We start from the raw sequence: 23,930 nt of genomic DNA on the forward strand, positions 1-23,930 counted from the left end.
TTTACGGCGGGTCCTTGGATTTATCGAGGGTCGAAAGGACGGTGCGTAGACCGTCGGTGGTCAAGTCGCGCGGGATGGAGTGCAGATGTCTTGTGCGACATAACAAGTGTATTTTTATTTTATTTTATTTTATTAATAGCGCTTTTTAGTAACAGATACACGAAGAAAATTTTCTTTATTGATTTTTGCTGTAATTCCTTCAATAACGTTTTGTCAAAAAAGATATATTTATGACTTTTGATCATTTCAATTGTATTTCGATCGATAATGCTTATATTGCAAAGCAGCTTGGATAATATTCATATTTAAACGCGCAAATGTCCTGGATTTGTTGCAACGAATCGAGCGAACGGGAACAGTTGAAAATTTACGACGAACAATGCAACAACCACTCGATTAATCAACGCGCAAGTACAATGTCGTAATAATTGGGAGGCTTTGAGGGACCGCGGAGGGCTTCCGCTATCCTTCCGGATGACGCAGGTGCTCGCAGGACATGGAGTATTCGTGGAATACCTGCAGAAAATCGGAAGAGAGGTGACGAACACCTGTCACCACTGCGGTGAGGGCAAGGACACGGCCCAGCACACGTTGGAATTTTGTCCGGCGTGGGAGGGCCCACGTCGTGCTCTACGGCTAGCGATTGGCGAGAGATTAGACCCCTCGTCAGTTGTGAAAGCGATGCTGAGGGGGCAACGAGAGTCCGTTCATATTGCGAAGACGTAATGCTCGTAAAGGAACGAACAGAGCGGAAGAGGGTGAGAGCATCTCACCCTTGCAGGGTTTCACGTCGAAGGACGGTCCTGCGCCACCCTAGGTAATAGGGACCGGCACGCCGAGGAGGATCTGGATCTCCTCAGACTTGCACGACGGCCCAGGGGTTAGCGTTGAGAGGGGTGGTCCCTCCCAGTGCTCGAACTAACCAAGGAATGACTCCCTCAGACAGGAGAAGACGCAGGAGTGATTCGGCAATAATTCGAAAGAGGTCCCGGGGCATCTCAGCTGAGCGTCAAACGGTCCGTCGTAGGGTTTTAGTCTGACACTACCCCGCCGTTTGCCAGAAGAGCGGGGGTGTCCATGAGGATTTCCCCACGTGTTAAAAAAAAAGAAGAAAGTACAATGTCGTAATGGAGCTACTAAACGACGAAGAAATTTTGCAGAGTTATTTTATTCATCGTTGGATGAGAATTCTAAAAAGCACAAAGATATTTCCGTGTGATTATTGATTATCGATCATTCTAAGGGAATTATACTTTTGTTATTTTTAGAAGTATCGATTTAAGCATGTTCTTGCACTTTGGAAATCAATAGCGTCAGTGAAGAAGCTTTGTAAATTTTTATTTGTTTATGCGAAAGTTGTCCCAAAAGATTGTACGTGTTGTGACCAACGATAAGGTCACTTGGAACTTTAACGTAACGGAACTTGGAATCTTCTAAACTGTGGGTGAATAGAATACAAATTTGGGAAATCATGTCAAAACATCCGCTGTTTCTACTTTCTTCGAGTTTCTTTTATGGAATCGTATTGAAACTGCGATAGGCAAAACTTTAGATATTTAGAATATATTTGGCTTTTCATCGATTGGAAGAACGTTCGAAATAACGTCACGAACGAAGCTATTTTTCAATAATAAAAATTCCGTTCTGTATTATTTTAAAAATAAATGAACGATAAAGGATACGAACAAAAGACGCGAACGTATTGAAATGCGTAATTTTCTCTTGTTTCGGTAAATCAAGCGATACTTATTCGTGGGAGAAGCATATCTTTCAAGTTGCTTACGACACGGTTAAGAAACAAATTCGTTCTTTGTTTAAATCACAGTTCGCAATGGGGACAAAATGACAATTTAACGTTTAATCTCAAGAAACGAGGGTAAATTCTACAAACAAGCTGCTAATTAGAAAAGGTACAAATTAAATTGGTGTTCTGACGTTGCAGTGTTTGCCTGCTACATATTTACTCAGCTTGTATTTCTTAATGACATGCTTGCAAATGATAAAAGTGTTTTTTAAGCTTTTAAAACTCGCCACCGGCAAGTCTGCTCGTTTATTCTCTTCGTATCGCTGTTTCTTACGATTTTAATATGATTTATGAAAGAAGTTTCGTGTCTTATTTCATACGGATCGTACGTTGCATTACATTTTTTAATATTTCGGCGAAACAAATTCCGTCTATAAAATTTACGGGACTTACTATGATAATACAGTAACATTTCTATGAAATCAATTTTATTAAACCACCTTGCAATTTTTGAATCTTAAAAATTGAATCTTAAATTATGAATCATCCATATACATGCAGGAATGTTATTAAATTAGTTTGTAGGTTACAGTATGATAAATACAATATCGTTTGCACTCACACGAAAACGAATACAATACCCCGTTTCGCGTATTTATTTCTCACTACTATTACGGCACAACGATCTTCACACGACCACGATAAATTCAACTCTGAAAGCATTTACCATGCTCATTTTTCCCTTAACATACCTTGGTAACGTTCACAACACTCCTTGACAACGTTAACATATCTTGACAACGCTAATAAACAATTACCCCTCACGCCACGTCCTTCTCTGATGTCACACTATCCCACATACATATACTGAACTATACATCTATACATCTTCCTTGTACAATCGAAGCGACGTTTATTGACACAAGTATGGATTTTACAGAGTTGATAAGTAACCGCGGTGATTGGACACTAGTGACAATGGCCTAAGGTTCGATAACGAATCCGCGGTCAACGGGATAGCAAACTTATTACTTTCGTCAAAGTCTAAGTTGGACTCACTCTCTGTTGGATTCACAGGTCGTAAAGACACCACGTAACTCGCCGATGGGGTCGTACGAGAGAGTGTTTCTCCGTCCCGGTGACGCTGCAGAAGAAAACTATATGGGGTGTGTCTAAGGACACGAGATCCTCGGATTCGTCTCGAGGAAAGCCTTCGCTCGGAAGGCGAGGGAAATTGACGTTGCTGTTAGTTGGTCGATTTCCATATCGGTGGTTAAAAAAGGATGCTAGTCGCCCTTGAGGGAAAGTTGCTAGCGGGAGGCGCCGTTCGTGAGAAAATAGGTTTCCCCTATCTTCTCGTAATTGGGACAAAGATCGTTTGTCTGTTTGAAGGAATTTAGTTAACTAAATCTTAAGATTTGTAACGGGCCCTCGAGCTAGCTGAACGTGTACTGTGGAGATGCGTCGACATCTGGTACCCATCTTACTCGAAGAATGGGGTCTGCGTGTGGCGGGCCACGGGACAGAGACCGTTGGAATGTTTACTGTCGAGTAGTTTACAACTATTTCCTTTTTAAGGGGAGCTATACTATTACTTCATATTCTTGTTAGGCAAAACGTTTATCCCTTGACCGCGGTCTCGTTCGGCGACTGGCTATCGCTTCGAGCCCAAGCTCACTATCACAAGTTTCGACCAATTACAATCTGACTGGATGACTACAATTGTTTAATTACAGCTATGGTAGAATCCAGATTACAATGTTACGGGGTTTTGCCAAAGTTCCAAAGGGCAGGCTCCAGTGTCCTTCCGTCTCCGACATATATAAATGAAATCTTTTTGAAATGAGAATATTTCTTCATTTCACTCGCCATCTCTTTTACTTCGATTCTATAATTTTATCGTGGAAATGAACTTTCGATTCATAAAAATCTATTTCGTGCCTCCAATTGTTGTAGCGGTCTTCTATCAAGAATCTATCGTTCCAATACACTTTGTTCCGCTATCTCGACGAAGCCTTTAATAATTGTCTTATTTCCAGACATTTTTATGAAACGTATGAGAAGTACTTGACTTACTCTTTTCCACAATTTCGCGTTTACTTTTACGCGTTGCCTTATTGTTCGACCCTCGATCGATTAAACGATTCAAATAAGAGATCGAAAAATGAAATTCAATGGACCAAGTGGAAGCGATTATCGTTGCGATTTAATTAATCGTTACAGGGGATCTCGTTGAGCATTTTTTGTTTCGCCGACACAAGAAAAACATTGGTTTTGTGCGAAAGGACGCGCGGTGCACACGAATGAAAAAACCAGCGAATCGTTGGCCGGACACGAAGTAGTAAAGAGAGGAAAAAGTCGGCCAGTAGAGAAGTCGTATAACGATCGTATCGCGTTAGGAGGTTGTTACCGCGAGTGGCGTTCACGCGCGAAAATCTTCGCCTTTCTTTCCGGTATTGCTAATGAGATGCTGCGTTTGTCTTACCTCGAACGGCTCCTTAAAACCAACGACCTTTAGCCGCTACTATTGTTTTATCAAACCAATTAATTATTCGTTACCTCGTACCGATTAAATAGAACGGTATACAGGAAAATTGGTTGGGTGTTAAAAATGTATTGGCTTGGCAACTAAGTGATTGCGAATTTTGTCATTAGATGGTATTGACAAAGTGTGCAATCACTTAGTTGCCAAGAAAAAAATGTTTATTCTAAAGGTAGAAAATTTAGGAAATTTGATTAAAACGTCACGTTACGATTAGTCCGCGTTTTCTTCTCTGTATTCGTAGAAGGATTTGGGAAGAGAAGCTGGACGCAGAAGGGAATCTATTTTCTCTGATTACTCAGCGTATATATCCTGCATAAAAAGTCGTCCGGGGAAACGAACCGCTTTTCTTCGTAACATGGAGAAAAATGATGTCTACCGTGGTACGAGTCGTAGATATTTTTTATGCTATGCTTCGTAATGACGTTCTAGAAGAAGGGTTTCAAAGGGTCCGAAGAGATTCAGCCGCCTCATATTTATACATAAACACTCGCGTATCTTTTATCCGATTATCGATTATATTATTAACTCGCAATAAAGGGTCCGCTCGTTGATAAAAATATTTTCATAGCGAGTCGGTGTTTAAAAATATCTCGTCTTGTTAAAATATACTTGCCAGAGTTTCCAGCTACGAGTTTTATTTTGTTCATTCGTGGATAAGCACGCGCGTGCTATCATTAGATTCAGAATTTTTCAAACTTTTACGAACGATGTATATGTCGATGCTTAGCACGTTCGGTCTACGTACAAGCTTTGTCTGTACTATGTCCCAACTATCAAAGAAAATAAAATACTGCTCTTCTAATTAAACATCAATTATGAATTTTACAGTTTACTGACAATTTTTGACAAATCACCTTTGATTCTTCGATGGTCCAATTTCGTTGCATCGAGAAAAGACAAATTACCTGCGATCAGTGAGGATTCTTCTAGCGTCCGATCGTCGTCGTATTAAAAGTGGAAAAAGAGCAGCTTTGAAATCAACTTCGCCATTCACCTTTTCTTGCTAAACAATTGGTGATTGTTGATTTTGTCGTGATGAAGAGTGGACGAGACAATTGCATCGCGTAGCTTTCTTCTTGCGCGTGTGACATCGACATTGTCATCCGCTCAGAAACAGTAATCAGAGATAAGACATAGACTCCGAGCTTCGGACTACTTTCGACACATCACCACCTTATTATCATAATCTACATCAAGGCTGTGACGCACCTTAGTCCACATCAAGATAGGTCATCGACCACCGAACTCCGGACTCCCTTGGATACATCACCATCCTATCATTATAGTCTATACAGAAACTATGACACATTTTAGTCTACATCAACCCTCGACCTTTGGATACTTCTCCTCATCATAACCTACACCAAACCCCTCAACATCCTAAAACCAAAATGTATATAAGCCGAGACTTCAGCTCGTGCAGTTCTTGCGCAGCCCTTTCTCTGGTTCAGTGTCAGTCTATTGTAAGTGGTGAATTTGCAATGAAAGAGCTTAGTAGTTGGGTTGCGACTCAGTGTTCTCTTCTTTTATCATTCAACCCTGAATTCCACGTGACAACATCGTCAAGTTTTCCGGTGAATCGATTCGACGTTTAACGGTTCGGTGTTGCAGTCTCGTCGCACGAAAGTCAGGGCAACCTTGCTCCTTATTGCTTCCGTAGCGATGGTCAAATCCGGTGGCGAGTAACTCGGTAAATTGTCAGACTTGTCGGCTACGTGGCGAATGAATTTGTAACAACGTCTATCGGCCACTGTTAGAGATGTGTTTCGACGCAATCAGTCGGTCCGGTTGTATCGAACGTGCAGCTTTCCGCGCAAAGATACACACGGGCGATCCTTGTCTTTGCCATTAGCTCTGTCACGTCTATTTTCCACGTAATCCTGCTTTTATACGATTTCCGCGTTATGGGTTAATTTTCCAAAGGGGCTTATTTTTTTACAGTTAAGAAATTTCGTAAGTTTAATACGGAGAAGAAGATAAAAAGTTATATGAAATACTTGCAATAATTTTCTCCTTAAATTGGCCGAGTAAATAAGTGTGGCGGCACTCGACAGCACAAATACCGTCATTCGACACTAACGAATAACTGGACGACGATAGCGCAGTGGTTAGCGACATAGGTTACGTTACGAACGTTTGGGACCCGAGTTCGAATCCCGTCGCCCGTAGTTCCGATATTTTTCTTCCACGATACATAAATGTAGTATCGCGCACATAAGGCCTAGGAGTTAGCGGGTGAACCACATACAATGTCGCGAGAGCCGAGGCGTTTTTAAACCATAAACAATGTCCCGAGAGCCGAGGCGCCGATGGGCCCGTAAATGTGTCGTCGGTCCTCTTCAAATGAATAGTTTCATAGAAAAGGTCTACATGGCTTTGGCCACGAGCGGTCGCAGAACACGTGTGTGGTGGGTCTATGGGAAGACAAAAGACATGCGAGAGCAGGGCAGTATGAGTTGAGAAGTCAGAGAGGGTGCGAGATGCGTTGTCGATATAGTGCTGTTAGCGTTGTCGAGAGAGAGTGTGTGGTCCGCGCGAGAGAACGTTGGATCCGTTATGTCGAGAGTAGTTGTCTAGATTGTAGCGTGTTATTGCGATTAGTTCAAATTAAACTATCTCATCGTTTTTCTGTCTATATTTGTACAATCCATTCATTGTAAATAAACTACAAATATTAGGATCCATTGAAGATGCTACGTAAATAGGAAGAAAATTACGACGGTACCTCAGCAGCGACATCTACCGCCAGGAAGCTATCACAATTAGCACAACATACACGCTTCCATAAGATTGTGAAGCGAAGTATCGTAAATATGGCAAGGAGCACAAAATGATCGGCGAAGATGGTGCAACGTCGAAGAACAATCGTTCGTTTAACGTCTTAAGGGGACAAAGTAAATGTTAAAAATTGTATGGCGGGAAACGATGGATCGATGCTATTTCATTAATCTGGTACGATGGCTCGAAACGGAAAGGCAAACCTTCTTTTGAAATTGGATCGTCCCTCTGCAACTTGTGCTATGTAGTTTCTATCGTTAATAACGAATAGAAAATGTTCAGGTTAACTGACAGAGGAACGAGTGGATGAACTTGTGATAGAAAAATATATTGAAATAAATATAAGTATTAGTGTACGTTGATCCAGATCCTCACTCTTACAGTGTCGCAATACAACAGAAAAAGAGCTACGATGGTGTCACGCGCTCAAGAAGGTCATCCGCTCAGAAACAGTAATCAGAGATAAGACATAGACTCCGAGCTTCGGACTCGCTTGGACACATCACCATCCTATCGTCATAGCCTATACAGAAGCTATGACACACTTTAGTCTACATAGATGAGACATCAACCCTCGACCTTTGGATACTTCTCCTCATCATAACCTACACCAAACCCCTCAACATCCTAAAACCAAAATGTATATAAGCCGAGACTTTAGACAGCTCGGGCAGTTCTTGCGCAGCCCTTTCTCCGGTTCAGCGTCAGTCTATTGTAAGTGGTGAATTTGTAATAAAAGAGCTTAGTGGTTGGGTTACGACCCAGTATTCTCTTCTTTTATCATTCAACCCTGAATTCCACGTGACAATGAAGGGCACGTTCATATATTTATAGCACAGGACATTACCAAAAAGTTAGCCTTGTAGCTCACAAACAGCAATAGAAATCTACTTGTAGCTCTTTTGTTTCTAGACCTTGTAATCCAAAACAAAATTTATATTCAAGGGCACGATAATACGGACCTCTGCTTATTCCGAATTTTTTGTTTCACTAAATTCTGTTCTCTTCGTAACGGCGGTCTCCAGGTCACGGATACACAAAATGAAAAAGGTGTAGAATTTTTCTTGAAGCAATTACTTCAAGAAAAAATATCTTCTCTCACGAACGAAGAGAAATTTATTATTATTAATTTAAAGTACTCGCCTCTTTCGATTTCTTCGATAATATTTCCTCGAACGTATCATTGCTAAGACCTATCTATCCGACGTTTGTTAGCTCGCCGCGTAAATGATCTTTTCACCGTTATTCGCTCGGTTTCGTTTATTTGGCCGCCACTACTATCGCCGTATTGCAGATTAACTGGGTCGACGAAAGATTTTCAATAATCCAATATACCGATGTAATTTTACCTTATATACGCTGTATCCTTGTCGATGCATTTTGTATTGCTATATATATGATACTATAGGCACACGAATATTGCGGAGGCATCGATGCATATCGTTCGCACACAACAATAGTTCACGAATAAAGTTTGTTGGCAGTGCATCGCCAATGAGAATTAAAAGTATTCGTTTCGATCAATTTCGGCTTTACGGCGTGTTGCGTTAAACTATGGCGAAACGTGCACACCGGTTCGTTCTATACTTGCTTTTATATAAATCTATCGCGTGACAGCTTTGCAGTATTTTTCGAAAAATATTTCGAAACGAATAAAATATCGATTAGTTTGTGCAAGTCGATGTTATAGGACAAAATTGATAGTACGTGTCTGCGCGTACGGTTTTGCTTTATTATAAAATTGGAACGTTAAAAAATCGGATCGGTGTTAGAGTTAACATCATCGGATTCGTAGATATTGGACTGTTAATACTGGTAACGTGTAACCAGTGATTTCCAAAACGATATCGGTAATAACAATTGGTTCAATTGCGCAAGACATCGTCGATACGGCGAATAATTGCTGAATTCGAATGGAACGAGAGACCATTCGCGGCTAATCGTACACTACTTTTTCAAGCGTTGCTCGTTTCGCGGAACGAGGCTTGAGAAGCGTTGGTGTACACGTGTGTACGGTTGTATACCGTACACGTAGGTGGATACGAGTGTGCAGTGGCTAGGGAAATATCAACAGGTGCAGTCAGTTGGTTGTTTCGCTTAATCGGTTTCTATTCTGTGACGGAGACTTCTAAGCTCCACCCTTTCGGTGATACGCGAGTCTCCAGGGAATCGAGTCGATGCGATTCCATTGTCTTAAGGCGGGTGGAATTATCCGATCGTTTTTCGAAATCGTCCGCTACGCGATTACTACCGATTGAATTTACGAAAATAATTCTCTTCTTGAGAAATCTACGGACAGGAAAATTTCCCATTTCTATCATTCAAACAACTACGGAAGTCGATTCGCAAGCGATCTTGTAAATAATATCTGGTGGAAAGACGTATTTCGTGGAAATTGAAATCGTTTCTCCAAATAGGCGATTTTGTGATTTTTAAACGATAAGTTGCCTAAACTACGCTTTGTTTACGGTTTGCTTAAATCGCATTTTCCTCAAGATATACGTATACGTTCTCTCCTTAAAGAACATCGTTTTTAGCTTAGCACGGATGTAGGTATTTTTTAATTCTCAGAATTGTTCCTGTAGGATTTTTTATTGATCGATAGATCAATTTACAATGAATTGAACAGAAAACGATGGTTATTTAACGTGAACTAGTTACAGTAATGTGCTATAACTCAGATGACTAAATAGTTAATTGACAACTCTCGTCACCACGGTACCAACGCTCTCTTTCACGCGGACCATCCTCCTCGACAACGCTGACAACACTCTGACTTCTCAACTAACTATTGCCTATTAATTCGTCTTTCTTCCTTAAGCATCCCTTTGTCTTTTTTCATAGCTCCATCAGGTACGTGTTCCGCAACTGTCCGCGGCCATGGTCAGGTAGAACGACACATTGATGGGCCGCTCGGCCCATTGAAGTTTCCAGACCCTTTCGGCCTGTCGGCACCTAGACTTTCTCGCAACATTGTTTATGGTTCTGTCCACGATACTATATTATCAATGCCTTCTGCTAATTATTTGCAGGGCGAATTCTCTCCTATAGAGAAAGAACTTTAGCTCGCCATGTTAAGCACTGACCGTAGGTAGACGATACAAAACTCGAGATGAATTATTCGATCATCCGTTCCATCGGTGCAGAGAACGTAATCTTCGAGGAGCATATTATAAAGTGTGAAGATTAAAATGATCGTCGATAAGCACGCAGCGTCGAAGCGGCAGAGTGATGCATCCGCGTGTTGAACCGCGACCGCAACGAGTGGTCGTGTGTTCATCGTTCGTAAGCGCGTAACCCGTGCACGAGTGGATGCGAGGTTTGGTAGGTCGTTGGAAACGGCGAACGACGAAGGTTGAAGAGAAACGGAGAAAAGCAGAGAAACGAGACAGTCGCGTTTGCTGCCTTGCAAGGCGCGCGCGTATCCTGTTTAATTAGCGAACAAATTAAACGTCGGGGCAGCCGCATCCGACATGGCCACGTAATTAGAGGTATTATAAATTAATTATAACGCCGTGGTGCAGCCAGTTTTGCGGGATTCAATCTTGGAACGAGGTCGGCATTGCACGCCAAACGAATGTCAAACAACTTACGCCGGTGCCAACCTCTTTCTACGCGCCATTCGCCCTTTTCTACTTTCTTTCCTTTGCTTCGCTCCCTATTTATAGCTTAATAACGTAACTCTGTCATAGCTGACCAACTGTCATTTCTATTTTCGATTCATCGGTATCCTCCGGAACGGGTCGTCCTTCGCTTCTCAAACTTTCGTCATATACATATGTATTAGGTTGTCCGAGCAGTTTCTTTCGTTTCATAAGGTGATGATAGATGAACAACAATTTCTGTCTTATATTATTTCATTGAATTAGGTGCGATCCATTTCGTTCTATTTCCATTATTATGTTCGTGCATAATTCAATAAACTGATACAAGACAAAGAACATCGTGCGTCTATTATTTCCTTGTAAAACGAAAGAAACCTTTCGGACAAGCTAATACATTTCCAAACTTGATTCATATTTTCGAAAGCGAAGCGTTGTACGTTGTATTTTCGACTTATTTCGCCACGTACGATAGTCCTGTGGCGGCACATGGCCGTAAAAAAAGTTTCAAGTTGAAATGGAAAATATTCAAAACTGGCAGAGATCCGTATTATTGTGCCCTTGAATGCTGACGTTGTTTTGGGTTACATGGACTAGATTGTTATTGCTGTTTCTTGTAATTTTCAGCTGGAATTACACAAGAAGCTTAACTTTTTCTGCTAACATACATTTAATATAAATCTCAGAACGTGCTCCCTATGACATTCTTTTGGTATTGTAGCATTGACTGAGAGAAGATCAAATTTGCATGCACTATACTCTGTACTTATTTCAATATATTTTGCCATTACCAATTCATCCATTCGTTTCTTTATCAAACAAGCCTACGCGTTAATCACCTCAATCCTCTTGCCCTTGTGCCATGATTGTACAGTTTTTCGCACACACACTGACCGCATAACGCTTCTCTGTTTGTGCGTGTTGATAATGATTGACGGTCGACTGGATTACAGCGTCGAACGCAGGAAGGAAAGCAAAACGGAAGGATCAGATGGACAATACGATAGACCGACTTGTCCAACGCTTCCGAAATACGTCTGCGATACGATATGTGCGATGTCACGTGTCGATCTCGCGCCGTACGTTTGTAAGAATTATACGAAAATCGATAGGCTGAGCGATGGGTTGAGACGAAATTGGGTGTTCGTAAATTTAAATATTCGTCGATGCAATTTTTTTGCGAATTAGGATGACCGGACGAGAAATAAAATGACGTATAATTGTGTAGTATCGTGAACAAACGGTCCGAGAAATATCGGCTGAATCATAAACAATGTCGCGAGAAAGCCTAAGTGCCGACAGGTTCATCAATGTGTCGTCGGTCCTTCGGTCGAATAGTTACGTGGAAGAAAGGCCACCCTGACCATGGCCGAGGACAATTGCGGAACACGTAGGTGGTGGGCCTACGAGAAAAGACAAAGGGATGCTTAAGGGAGAAAGACGAATTAACAGGCAATGGTTAGTTGAGAAGTCGGAGTGTTGTGAGTGTGACATCGACCACATCTTAATCTACATCAGAGATAAGACTTCTTCCCCGACCTTTGGTCTCTTTTGCACAGGTCACCACCTTATCGTCATAACCTACACCGAGCCGCTCAACATCCCCAAAGCAAAACATATATAAGCCGAGACTTCAACAAGCTCAGGCAGCTGTTGTTCAGCCTTCCTCTGGTTCAGTATATTATATTACCTCTGTAAGATTATTGTAATCATTAAATTTATAATAAAGTTTGATGAAAGAAAGTTAAGAGTTGGGCTACGGCTCAATCTTCTTTTTTTTTTATAATCTAAGTCACAAGTTTACGTGACATCATCGTTGTCGAGGAGGATGGTCCGCGCGAAAGAGAGCGTCGGAGTTGTAAATTAACTATTTAGTTGTCTTAGTTATAGCACATTGCTATATTTAATTCACGTTAAATAACCATCGTTTCCTGTTTAATCCATTTCAAATAAATAAATAGAATCCTACAATTGTGTTCCCTGGATGTTCTTTCTGTACGCAACGCGTTTCCGCGACGATATCGATTAATTACGATACGAATTTGATCGATAGAATTACGTCTAAATAGAATCGGGAATAATTTTCCAATTCCATCGTAAGTCGTAAATCATGCATTACACGGTCAAATAAAAATAGACGCGGAGGAAACCGTTTCATTTAGCTTGTCTTTCTCTTTGATGGTTCGCTTTCACGCTGAAGTTTAATTTCCTATGGGAGTTCATGGCCACTCCGCAGGTACACTATCTATTATCCTGGTCCTCTTGGTTCGCTCCTATTCTGATAGGTATCCGTTTCGCATTTCCATCCTAAATATTACGTCGTTGCTTTACCACGGCGTTTTTTAAACGTGTACTTTGCTCTCTCTCTCTCTCTCTCTCAGTAAATTATTGAAATATTTCTAACTCGACGGTTTCTCGTTACTTGGAACTTTCAGGTAAAATCGTCAATTTCTCTATCGCACTGCGTATATTATTCTAAATTTTGTCGAATTAATAAGAAGCTAGAAACTAATTCGTGAAACAAAGTTTCACGTGATTTTAAATGTACATTTATATAAAGCTTTTAATAAAATTCTACAATTACATCAGCGACCCGAAAATCCCAGTAAGATCGAATGCAAGTAAAAAAGTCGAATCATTTAGAGAAGTTGGATAGCTACTCGGAAGCCGTTATGAAAAATGGAGCGCTCCATTCGGTATAATATATTTTCAGCCGGTCACTTTTCATTCTTTTACGAACGCGCATATTAATCGTACATTTACGTTCGTACAATGTTCGACGAGCATGTAAAACGAGATAGAAGAATCGAAGAACGTCGGAGGAAAGTCAACGAACGTTAAATATCAATTACTTCTTTGTTTTCGAATTACAGTGTTTAAAAATGATTAGTTTTACCAGATAACGGCGGAGCCAAAGAATAGATTCATTTAAAGCAAAGCTGTTATCCAGTGTGTTGCGTGTACGGTGGCAAGTTTGGAAGAAAGTATGATCAAAGTACTATCGAAGTAATCTGCGATTGCACGTCCCATATTACTTGGAAAGCTCTTCCGTGCAGCTTCCAAAAACTTTGCGGACGAACGTTTGAAGTTCGGATTGGAGTTTCAAGTGAACTCGGGGGTTCATCCCAATCGCTTATCGATGAAACACAGGTTCGAGTTCTAACTCGGAGATGTGGCGACATGTAGGAAATGTTCATCGGTTAGAGAAAATATCGGCGAATTGATTTTTCGCTGGTGAAAACTCGGGTTCTTTAAACGTTGCTGATTTCTATCGACGATTTCTATCGAATGAAAGGGATATCGATAAAAAGAACGCGTATCCACTTCATTCGTAACTTGTTAGCCGGTTTATACACGTAATTTATTTATTCTACACGATCAATCACTTTATTATTAATTTTAGTCGGAACACATATGAAATTCTAGTTTCGAACGTTTGTTACGCTACAAATAATGACGATAATTTGCATAAATCTCATCAACCAGTTACGTGGTTTCATGTCACGTGTAAATAGCTCCCTGAACTCTTACTAATTCCAAATAACTTAATTATTATCAAAGTTTATTTATTTTATTATGGAAAGCGAGTAATATATATATATATATATATATATGTGTGTGTGTTCTTTTTCCTTTAGGGGATTTTCAACTTTTTATCGAAGCTCTTCGATTCGTCAAGCGCTCCTTTTACCTCGATTTTTGAAAATCCACCATCTTTCACGAAATGCTTCACGGAGTAATTCAAGAATTTTATATTCAGTTCGTCGGTTTCTATTTACTTTAAAGCTGCAGGTAGCTTACCTAAAAAGGAATTGTATGAAAAATTTCGTTCGCGCTCCTTCTGTGATCCTTTGTTACTCTATATTTTATTTTATTTATCGTTAATGATCGTTTCGCAAGAATCGTTGAAATATTTCTTTTGAAATAGAGAGAATTTAATGTACTTGCACTCTTGCGTGCGAAAAATGATTCGTCAAAGAACATAGTTGTGCTTGGAGACAGTCGTTTCAATGCAAAAATTAATTATGAAATTGTGTCCCGAAGAAAAGATTTCTTCCAAAGTGGAGGGAATTGTTGACGGAACTCGTTTCACCGTGCAAGAGATTATAAACAATTATAGGTACAAAGGAATAGTTCGTAATAAACGTGGACGTGGAAGAAAAAAATTATTATTGAAACGGAGTAGAATATTTAATTTCTTTCTCGTAAAACACAATATTAAACAAATTGATATTTTCTTTCCTTTATTAAATCGTGTAATTTCGAATTAATTTCTTGCCGAACAAACATATCGTTTTCTACGTAGAATCGATAGAACGATATCATCCTTTCTATCATTATTATCTCTTGTTTGTACACTTGGCAGATATTTGAGATATTGAAAGTTTTTCGCTTACTTTGGACGATCGCTCGATATCGCCGCGTCAATTTCTTCTCTTTGCAGAATCACCGTTTACTCATTATTACCTTTAAATCTAGAAACCGAGAGAACTAGTCTTCTATTAATTGTTACTCGATATCTATCGTAATGGTTCATCTTACGATGCGAAATAATTTTGTCCGAAAACGAAACGTATGTTACGAATTATTGTCAAGAATCGTCGAAACTTTATCAATGTATTTTTAGACTGATATTAATTGTAAAGAATAAATGCACCGTCCGGTTGAACGGTAAATGGTAAATAGAGAAATATAGTATAAATAGACAAAGAACGCGGAAAAGCGATTAACATATCGTGCTTTGAGTTTCAATAGATTATTTTGCAGTCTCGTTGTTCATGGAAATTGTAATTTTCGTTGTATAAATTCTTTCGAGCGCAAGTATTTTGCACTTCAATTTCCTCATAATGCACTATATGTATATTTTACATGATTACTACGTCATTCATACATTTTTAACAAATTTTGTTCAAAATACTCTTTTGAGACTGGTATGCCGATATATTTGTTAGTTGAAGCAGTTGTTTTTGTGTTATACATGCATCGCAGTATTTTAATTATATCGGCTTAATTTGCGACACTGCAAGACGCATAATTCTCTGTGAACAACTGACGATTAATAATTTTCACTTCACATAACATTCATTGTTACATATTATAATAGGATCGACGTAATTCATCTTGGTTTGCGGAAAGAGCAAGCAAACATTGAAACTCCAATGAATACCGAGTTTCTCGAGAACCAGAAACTTCTAAGTTTGACGAGGATAAAATTTCTATTACCATTTTAGTGGATTTGAAATAAAAACGGATAAATATTTTACTGATTCGTGCATCTATGCCTTTTGGACAATATCGTCTTTCGGCGATAAAAATAATAAATTTTATAAACACGTTTATTTCGAATATCATCATTAATAGTGTTTAGAATCGAAATTAGAATTAGATACAAAATTATAAAATATTATCAGTATTCAAAAAATTATAATTAGACACAAGAAGTATAAAGTATCGGTATTGTTTGCAAACAAAACTAAAATCAGATATAAAGTTATAAATGAAACGATACAGTTTTATATCTTTACTTATTTATCTTTATACCGAGTGATTTTCGTATTAATTACAACGTTAATAGCGATAGTAAATAAAATATATACCTATAATGGTAAACGAAGTATAAATTTCTATACTTTCATAACATGTATATATATTATTTATCTCTGTGCTTTGCTTTACGAGATTACTTTATTTCTACATATTGCTCTTACATTATAATAGACAATTAATTAGTAATTTAGAATTACTCTTACTTCTTTCTTATCAATCATGGAATTTAAATTTTGCGGGAATTCGTATTCAAAATTGCGAGGAAAATGATTGGCGCCAATCGTTAGTTCAATCCTATACCAAGCGCGGCGCTGAAGTCAGTCTGCTCACCGGAGAGAAGCGTCACATTTCGCGCGCGTTGTGATGCTGTCATATTTTTACGGTTTTTTAGTGTAAAGTATTCTTTTCGCGTGTTTATTGTGCCTTCAGTGGTTTATAAGAGGATCCATCTTCAACATGTATCACGATATCATCGGTAAATCATTTATTTATCTTTTAATTTAGTGTCCCATGTCAGCTTGGATATCAGACGCAATAAAGTTTCATAGCTCTTACAATTTGAAAAATGGTGTGCTGCAATTGCAACGATAATAAATTACAACTGGCAATTACGTCAAAGATTCATAAGTGTCTGTCAGTTTGTTAATAATAACGAGGTAATAAGCTACATTAACGTGTTTGTTAATTTGTCAAATGGCAGATGTATATAGAAGTTTTGAAATATTTTCTATAGTAATACAAACACATGTTCATTTTTCAATACGTGTTACCACTACTCCGTGTATACGTTTATATATTCGTATATACGACTTTTGAAGTAAGTTAACCTCAATCACTAAAGTGTTTGTTTATGAGAGAGAATTTATTTTAATTGTAATCATAGTTTCTTTAATTTAATCTGAAACTTATAATAAGAGGTTAATAATTGTTACAGGCATATTGTTTCGTCTTACAAATTGAGAAGCTCGAAGGACGATAGTGCAAGTGACGAATAATTTGAGAGAATTATTGGTAAGTTACATTTTAATGTAAATCTACGATTTAATAGAATAGAATTATATTTAAAAAAATATATATTTGTAGCAAATGTCGCGTAACTTCTATTTAGATTTTCATATCACTCGATATAATAATAATAAGTTGCGTGTCTCGTTACAGCGTAAACGAAATTGCGAAACATTTCAATACGATATGAATATAAAAGTTTTTTACGCTACCTGTTCAAATACTTTCACGAATAGACACACAAAAATTACTGCGTAACAAATTTTTTGTTATCAGATCGTAGGTTGACATATTATTACTTCGTTAAAGGAATTGTGCATTTCCACGTACTTTCGTGATTCGATATATGTTAATTATTTCATCTTCATCTTCTACTAAAGGATAATTTACAGAATTTTAATTATCAACGATTCTTTTGTATTTATTTTATATTTGAACGAGCCTTAATAAAGTAGCCTTTGATATACAAAATAACGAAAGTAGAGGGAAGATTAATATTAACATATATATAGAGATAGAAGCATAAAAATAAATTAAAGTAAAATTGCTAAAATTTGTAAAACAATACATTTACGATGCATTTTCGCGTACGTTCGTGAGTCGATGTATGCTAATACAATACTACAGCCAATCATACAACCCCCTTACGATAATTCTGCGTCGATGAACAGGACACGTAACATCAGTGGAAAGATCGATGAGCAACGGGACGCGTGATCGACGAATCGTTGTTGGGTTGAACATCAAACTGCATCGGGTACCACTGTCTACAGGTATAGGTACGTATAGCACTCAGGGATCATCGCGACGAGGAGACGCTCGCTGGCGTACGTTGGTATTGGTTGGTATCGGTGCGACACAGGGGCCAAGGGTTCCAAGGGGGTTGATGCGTCGGCGTGTTGCGCCGTAGCTTTTGCCGCGGCGCCCGGCAGTCCGTAGGCGAAGTCCTAACGAGTAGCCGGCGAGCGAGCCGTTTCTCCAAAAAACTTCCCCTCAATTACATTGCGCTGAGATTTCCGTGTCCATCTTTCGAATTTTCGGCTCCTCGACCCGCGTGGCTTCTTTACTCGTCGCGTTTTCGCCGTTCGTTTTATGCTTTCCTCGTAAACTCGTCGTAGGCTGTTTCGTTCAAACTGTTTGATCCTCGATAAGTTTGGATAAGTTCGAAGTAGGAGATCGAACAAGTTAATCGATAGTGAGATTAACTTCCCATTTTACGAAATACGTACGATCGATTTATGGGTCGAGGAAGGTATTCACGAAGTGCGAACAGTGTTTGTATTGACGAATATGGAAAATTTTGACGATATGTGACGAGATTCTGTCGATCGTGCGACAAAAAGTAAATGACCCGATTTTCGACTGACAAGTCGTAAGACGGATGTACCTTGGTGGGATGTATCAGTGAGGAACGATAGGTGTTGTGATTTGGAAGAGTGTACAAAATTCACGATTCGTGATTCTCGAGACTAGTGATCGAATCAAACTCCTCGAAAGGATCTCGTATGCGTGTAAGTTGAGTCGAAGTTCGAAACGTAATTAAAATTCTGTAAGAGGTAAAAATAAAGAACGTAATTGTATTTAATCGTGTCATCGAACGATTCTTTCGAAAGAACGTCGAACGTTCCCACAAATTGTTTTTGAAATATATCAAACTCGTTTCGTTCGCTCAGGACTTTCGTTAAATCGAGGAATTAAGAAATTCCCAGTCGATTTGCTTTTCATCGCGGTCATTCGTGCGATCTTTTGTTGGATTTTAATTGTTCACAATTAAAACACTCGCGATACTTGAATGAGAATGATACTTTTAAGGGTAGAAATACAGTGGCTGATTAAAGCATTTGAATTATCACAGAAAACTTTTTATGAATACATTCTGTGTATTATGCGAGACGGTTTTGAAATTCCATTAACGCCGTACAACTGCAACAATTACGTTTGACAAGGAATTACATTTCCTATTTGCATAGAAACTAAGTAAGTGTTCGCTTTCGTTATGCATTCAAAAATGACAATTTTCGGTACAAAGTTTGTGACAAAAGATATATCAAAATGTTGCTGTATAATTTATTTGAATAAAATTTTACAAAGTTTCGTATTCGTACGCGTGACACGTTCATCGAAATTTGTTACGTTGAGTTCGAATACTTTCGCGAGTCATTGTACGTGTAAATCAAAATTCTCAAAATCTGCATCCACACCGTTATATGAATCATCGTGGATGGTTTAGCGAGACGATTCGAAGATGACGAGCTCGATAATGGACGTCGATTATAAACTTTGGTCCGTGGAAAACTGGGCCACATCCAGTCCAGCTTTCCGTTATCTCGTGATTCGTGGATCGTGCACGAGCAAAATAGAAAGACAATATAGTGGATGAAAAAAAGCGCGTCGGGAAGAATGGGGTAACCGAGGGAAAATAAAGGAGCGAAGGGTGGGAGGAGGTTGCACGGAGAAAGAGAGCGAACCCGGAAAACCGGGAAACACCGAACAATACCAATTGCGACAAATTACACGTTGCTTTATCCGGTAACGCCGGCCCGCGATTAAAAGGGAACACAGAACGACGTGGCATCGAATACTACTAACCGTGATTCACCCCATTTTCTTTCCCTTTCTTCTTTTCTTCTATTTTACTTTCTATCTTTTTCATTTTCTTTGTTTCCCCGTTCTTGTTTTCTTCGTTCGTCATTTTTGATCAATCGAGCGAAGGGGAAATTGCCGCTCCACCGAAAGTTATTGAGGTTTCCCTATGAAAATTTAATCAGTGCGTTTTTTCTTTTACCGTGCTTTCCGTTGTTTTCGTTTTCTTTCTTTCGTGGTTGTTTCATTTGTTCCACTTTCGATCTATGCCACAAAGGGGGAATTGTCATTCGACTAAAAGTTCTAGAGATTCTCCTATAGAAATTCAATTAACACACTGTTTAGCGTAGGTACCGATCATTGTATTTCCTTTTCCGCTATGTTTCCCCCGTACTTTTTCTCTTTTCGCCTATGTTTCTTCGTTTGTGATTTTTGATTTCTGTTCAACGAAAGAGATACTGCGCCAACCGACTAAGCATTATTGGATTTTTCGTATAGAGGTTTAATTAACGCGTGGTTTACACTTTATATATTGGCTTCGCCGTTTTGATGGCCGAAGCAAATTAGATTGGTACGGAATCAAACGAAGTTGAGATACGTGATTCGAATGGTGTACTTTAACTAGAGAATATTTTTGTATCTAGACGATCCACGTGTCTTTGATTCGTTGAGAAGAATCGAGAAGAAGAAGAGTTTCGCTTAAAATTAACGTCTCGTTTCTCCATATGGTAATATCTATCGAATATTGCTTTCTGTTATATCTTTATTGTTATTTCCTTCGCAGGATTACAATGTCCCGCTTTCATACACATATCACATACGATGTTCAATACGGTGTAACAAAATATTGCTTTCTATTTGATAACGAATATCGTTAAAATTTTCATCGAACTGTTAATCCGAGGATTTAGAGATTCGATCGAGTATCACTTTCTACTAATTGTGAGAACGAACTTTGCGCTTCGTACTGAAACAGTCGAGCATTACACGGTTATATTTTAACGGGCTCCGTTACGAGAGATTCGCTTGAAATATCGCAGCTATCTTACATCGGAAGAATATCTTCGTTTTCGAAACGAAATGCTGAGACTTTGTTACTTATTCTTGTTTAATATTCTTGTTAATTCTGCTGTGTCGTTTGTATATTTTTTTAACGATTACAGAGTATCTAATGTTTCAACAAAATGCGAACAAATTCTTACTAGCGTGCACAATTTCTCTCGCAATGTTATGTTAGACACTGTGTACATCCTTTTCGCTTGCTAAAACAAGAGCACGATAGAAATATAAACACTCGAAATATAAATAAATCAAAGTTTCTTTACCGCAGATCACTTTCCATTATGGAAAGCTTTCACTAATCGAAAGCGAGAAAAATCGGATTTCATATTTACTTTCCTTCGTATTTTCCTATTTTCCATTTCTGTTGATAGGAACATTTCGAACACCTGTGATTGCAACGCATACTAATTTTTTTTTCCATTGGTTCTTACTTCCAAACACGAGGTATATCGTTTTTATCGGAATACTTCGGTGGAAATGTGATTCTTTTCTACTATACAACCGTCGACCGTCGATTTTAATTCAACTATATTTCAACGATATTTGATTTCATGTTTTCGTCCTTCCAACATCCTACTTTACGTTAAATCCTTCTTAAATAAGATGCAATTTTTTAATAAGAAATTATTTTTCAAAATTGTATTGGAATATCTGTTACTCCTTTTCTATTCTATTCATTAGCATGAATTTTGGTCGATTTTAACTGTACCTAGGAATGATAAGGAATATCAATGATTTCTGACCGATATCGATGGGAATCGGTTTAATCCCAGTGTATTCGATCCATTCGCAACGCGATATCGTTTCCAGCGTTACGGAGATCGTGTCGACACGTGTGCCGCGCACGTTTAGCTGTACTTGTAATCCGACAACGAAACTGGCGTTTCGCGAAATTTATATGATCCGCGGAAGATTTCTCCTAATCTCTCGGTGTTTCGGGCTTGTTTCGATATACACGCTATTTTCGTCGCGTGTATAATGTACAGTATGTGGCGTAGCATGGAAGGCGAAATGAATCGATGCTTCCTGCTTGAACAGCTTCAATGGCTCAATAATTGAAAGTGCACGCATAGAAAGATATTTATTTCGTTTCTCCGTTTGTTCCGTGGAATACATAGCCCGCAATGCCGTCTTTTCACAGTTTGATTTGTCATATAAATTTGACGCAAATAAAGATAAAGACGATGGTTGTAAATTAGGCGAGATATTGGGTTAAACTTTGCTTTAACAGTTGAGAAGTCGAGAAATTGATCGGAACGCAGAGAAACATTTTTGAATCGTTTCGCTGAATTTTTCAGTAGTGTTCTGTGCGATGTAGTTGACACGATGGTTTACGTGGCTTTCTCTATGGTCTCGATCAAATAATTTGATAATTGAAAATATAAAGATACGTACATTTACTTTTTTCTCCATTTATCGATCCCATTATATATTTAATATTACTTCTACTCAATTGTAATCTAAATTATACAAGTCTGCTGTCTTGCTAATATTCCTAAATTCCAAGAAACTTTATAAAACTTTAATCACATTCTTGGAAATATTCTTCGAGTAGATCGGATTTACTGGTAATTGTATTTCAATAATTGCAAGCAATTGTATATACATACGTGCAACATTTATTTAGTATAATCCATACTAATCCCATGGAATTATCGTCTAAGACGGACTTGCTTATTATATATACAATGTATGGCTTATTCATATATTCCAAGAATTGTTTAAAGATTTAATGGGACTCAGGGAAATACGATGAAGCGCGATCAGTCGCTTCCTATCCTGCATATAGGCGCATATATGCACATAGGATATGCATATCTATGTTTCAAGCATTTCTGCTTCCGCGATTGTTCTTTCCATTCTCGTCACATTGGACCCGATTTATTCGTACAACAGACGTGTAATCATTTTTCTGTTTTGCATTATTCTTATTCATATTTTCCTTCGATATTCAACTACCTCGCCTACCTCCCAAATAGCTTTCCTTTTTCCCTCGATATCAGTCTATGAAAATTTCAAAGAATTAATTTTATTTTATTTCATTCGTCCTGTATATTATTCTCGCCACAAAACTTATTTTCCCACCCTGTAATTATAATCTTGCTCGGAGAATCAATATATCGAGTTGGCAACTAAGTGGTTGCGGATTTTGTCATTAGGTGGTATCGACAAGATCCGCAACCATTTAGTTGCCAACCCAATACATTACAAAAATTGATGTTAATTTATACTTTAATTACTGAAACGTGAAAAATGTAACGCATCGTGTTTTTCTTCGTGGTCTTTGATTTTATCTTCCGAATGTATCAACTATTTTCAAATTTTCTATTTTTCCCCACTCAAAGCGCGATAAATCATGTTGTACAGTTTCTACCCTTCTCGTTTCCTTCTTTCTTTTTTGTTTCTTTTTTTACTAATTTACAAGATGGATACTATTCGTTAATGTTTCTTATCGTTGATAATAACATCAGCGATAGTACGCGATAGTTATGAAATTTCTTAACCGTGTATTACATATGCGAAATTGTAAGTTACAAGTCGTCGGCGACGGGTGTGCTGGCAAATTCAATCGCAGCCGGCGCGATAATTCGCGATCGAGTTAAGCGTAACCAAGTGCTACAGAACGTGATGTTTCCAGGTGTCGTCATCGCGTCATCGTGCTGGCCTTAACGAGGCGCAGTTAGCGTCGGCATCGTTAGGGAGCGTGGAACGCGAGTGGACTGGTGCTTCCAAATCCTCGAAATTATCGCCGCGATTCCTAGCACCCTTGGTGTATAGTGAGAACAGTGGTTCGTCGTTCGTGTCCACCTTCTCTCGATAATTCGTCCTCGCATCTCGAAGAAGGGAGGCACGTAAGCGATCCGTGGGTACGCGAACGTGCTTCCTTAAAGTGTACCTTACGCGCGGATATGCGCCGTTAATGAAAGAATCTGGCGTAATTGCTCGCGGAGACGATCGGAGCGTCCTTTCGTGGCCAGAAGTCGCGAGAATAGCGAACCAAGCTAACGAAAAAGGGGCAAGGAGAAAGGAGGAAAGAAGAAATCGAGCAGAGAAGGGTGAGTGC

At 38.8% G+C, this 23,930-nt stretch overlaps 1 protein-coding gene across 2 annotated transcripts in view; it reads left to right on the top strand.

The window, feature by feature from the left end:
• Positions 1-18,178: 18,178 nt before the first annotated feature.
• The window catches only part of LOC122573241 (peroxidasin-like), a 342,454-nt gene continuing 336,702 nt past the window's right edge, over positions 18,179-23,930 (top strand). For both annotated transcript variants that reach the window (XR_006318689.1, XM_043739338.1), the window contains exons 1-2: positions 18,179-18,732; positions 23,505-23,922. The gene's annotated coding sequence lies outside the window, so the exon portion shown is untranslated. The remainder of the gene's footprint in view (positions 18,733-23,504; positions 23,923-23,930) is intronic.

Source organism: Bombus pyrosoma, linkage group LG11, assembly GCF_014825855.1.
Source record: "Bombus pyrosoma isolate SC7728 linkage group LG11, ASM1482585v1, whole genome shotgun sequence".
Classification (NCBI taxonomy): domain Eukaryota; kingdom Metazoa; phylum Arthropoda; class Insecta; order Hymenoptera; family Apidae; genus Bombus; species Bombus pyrosoma.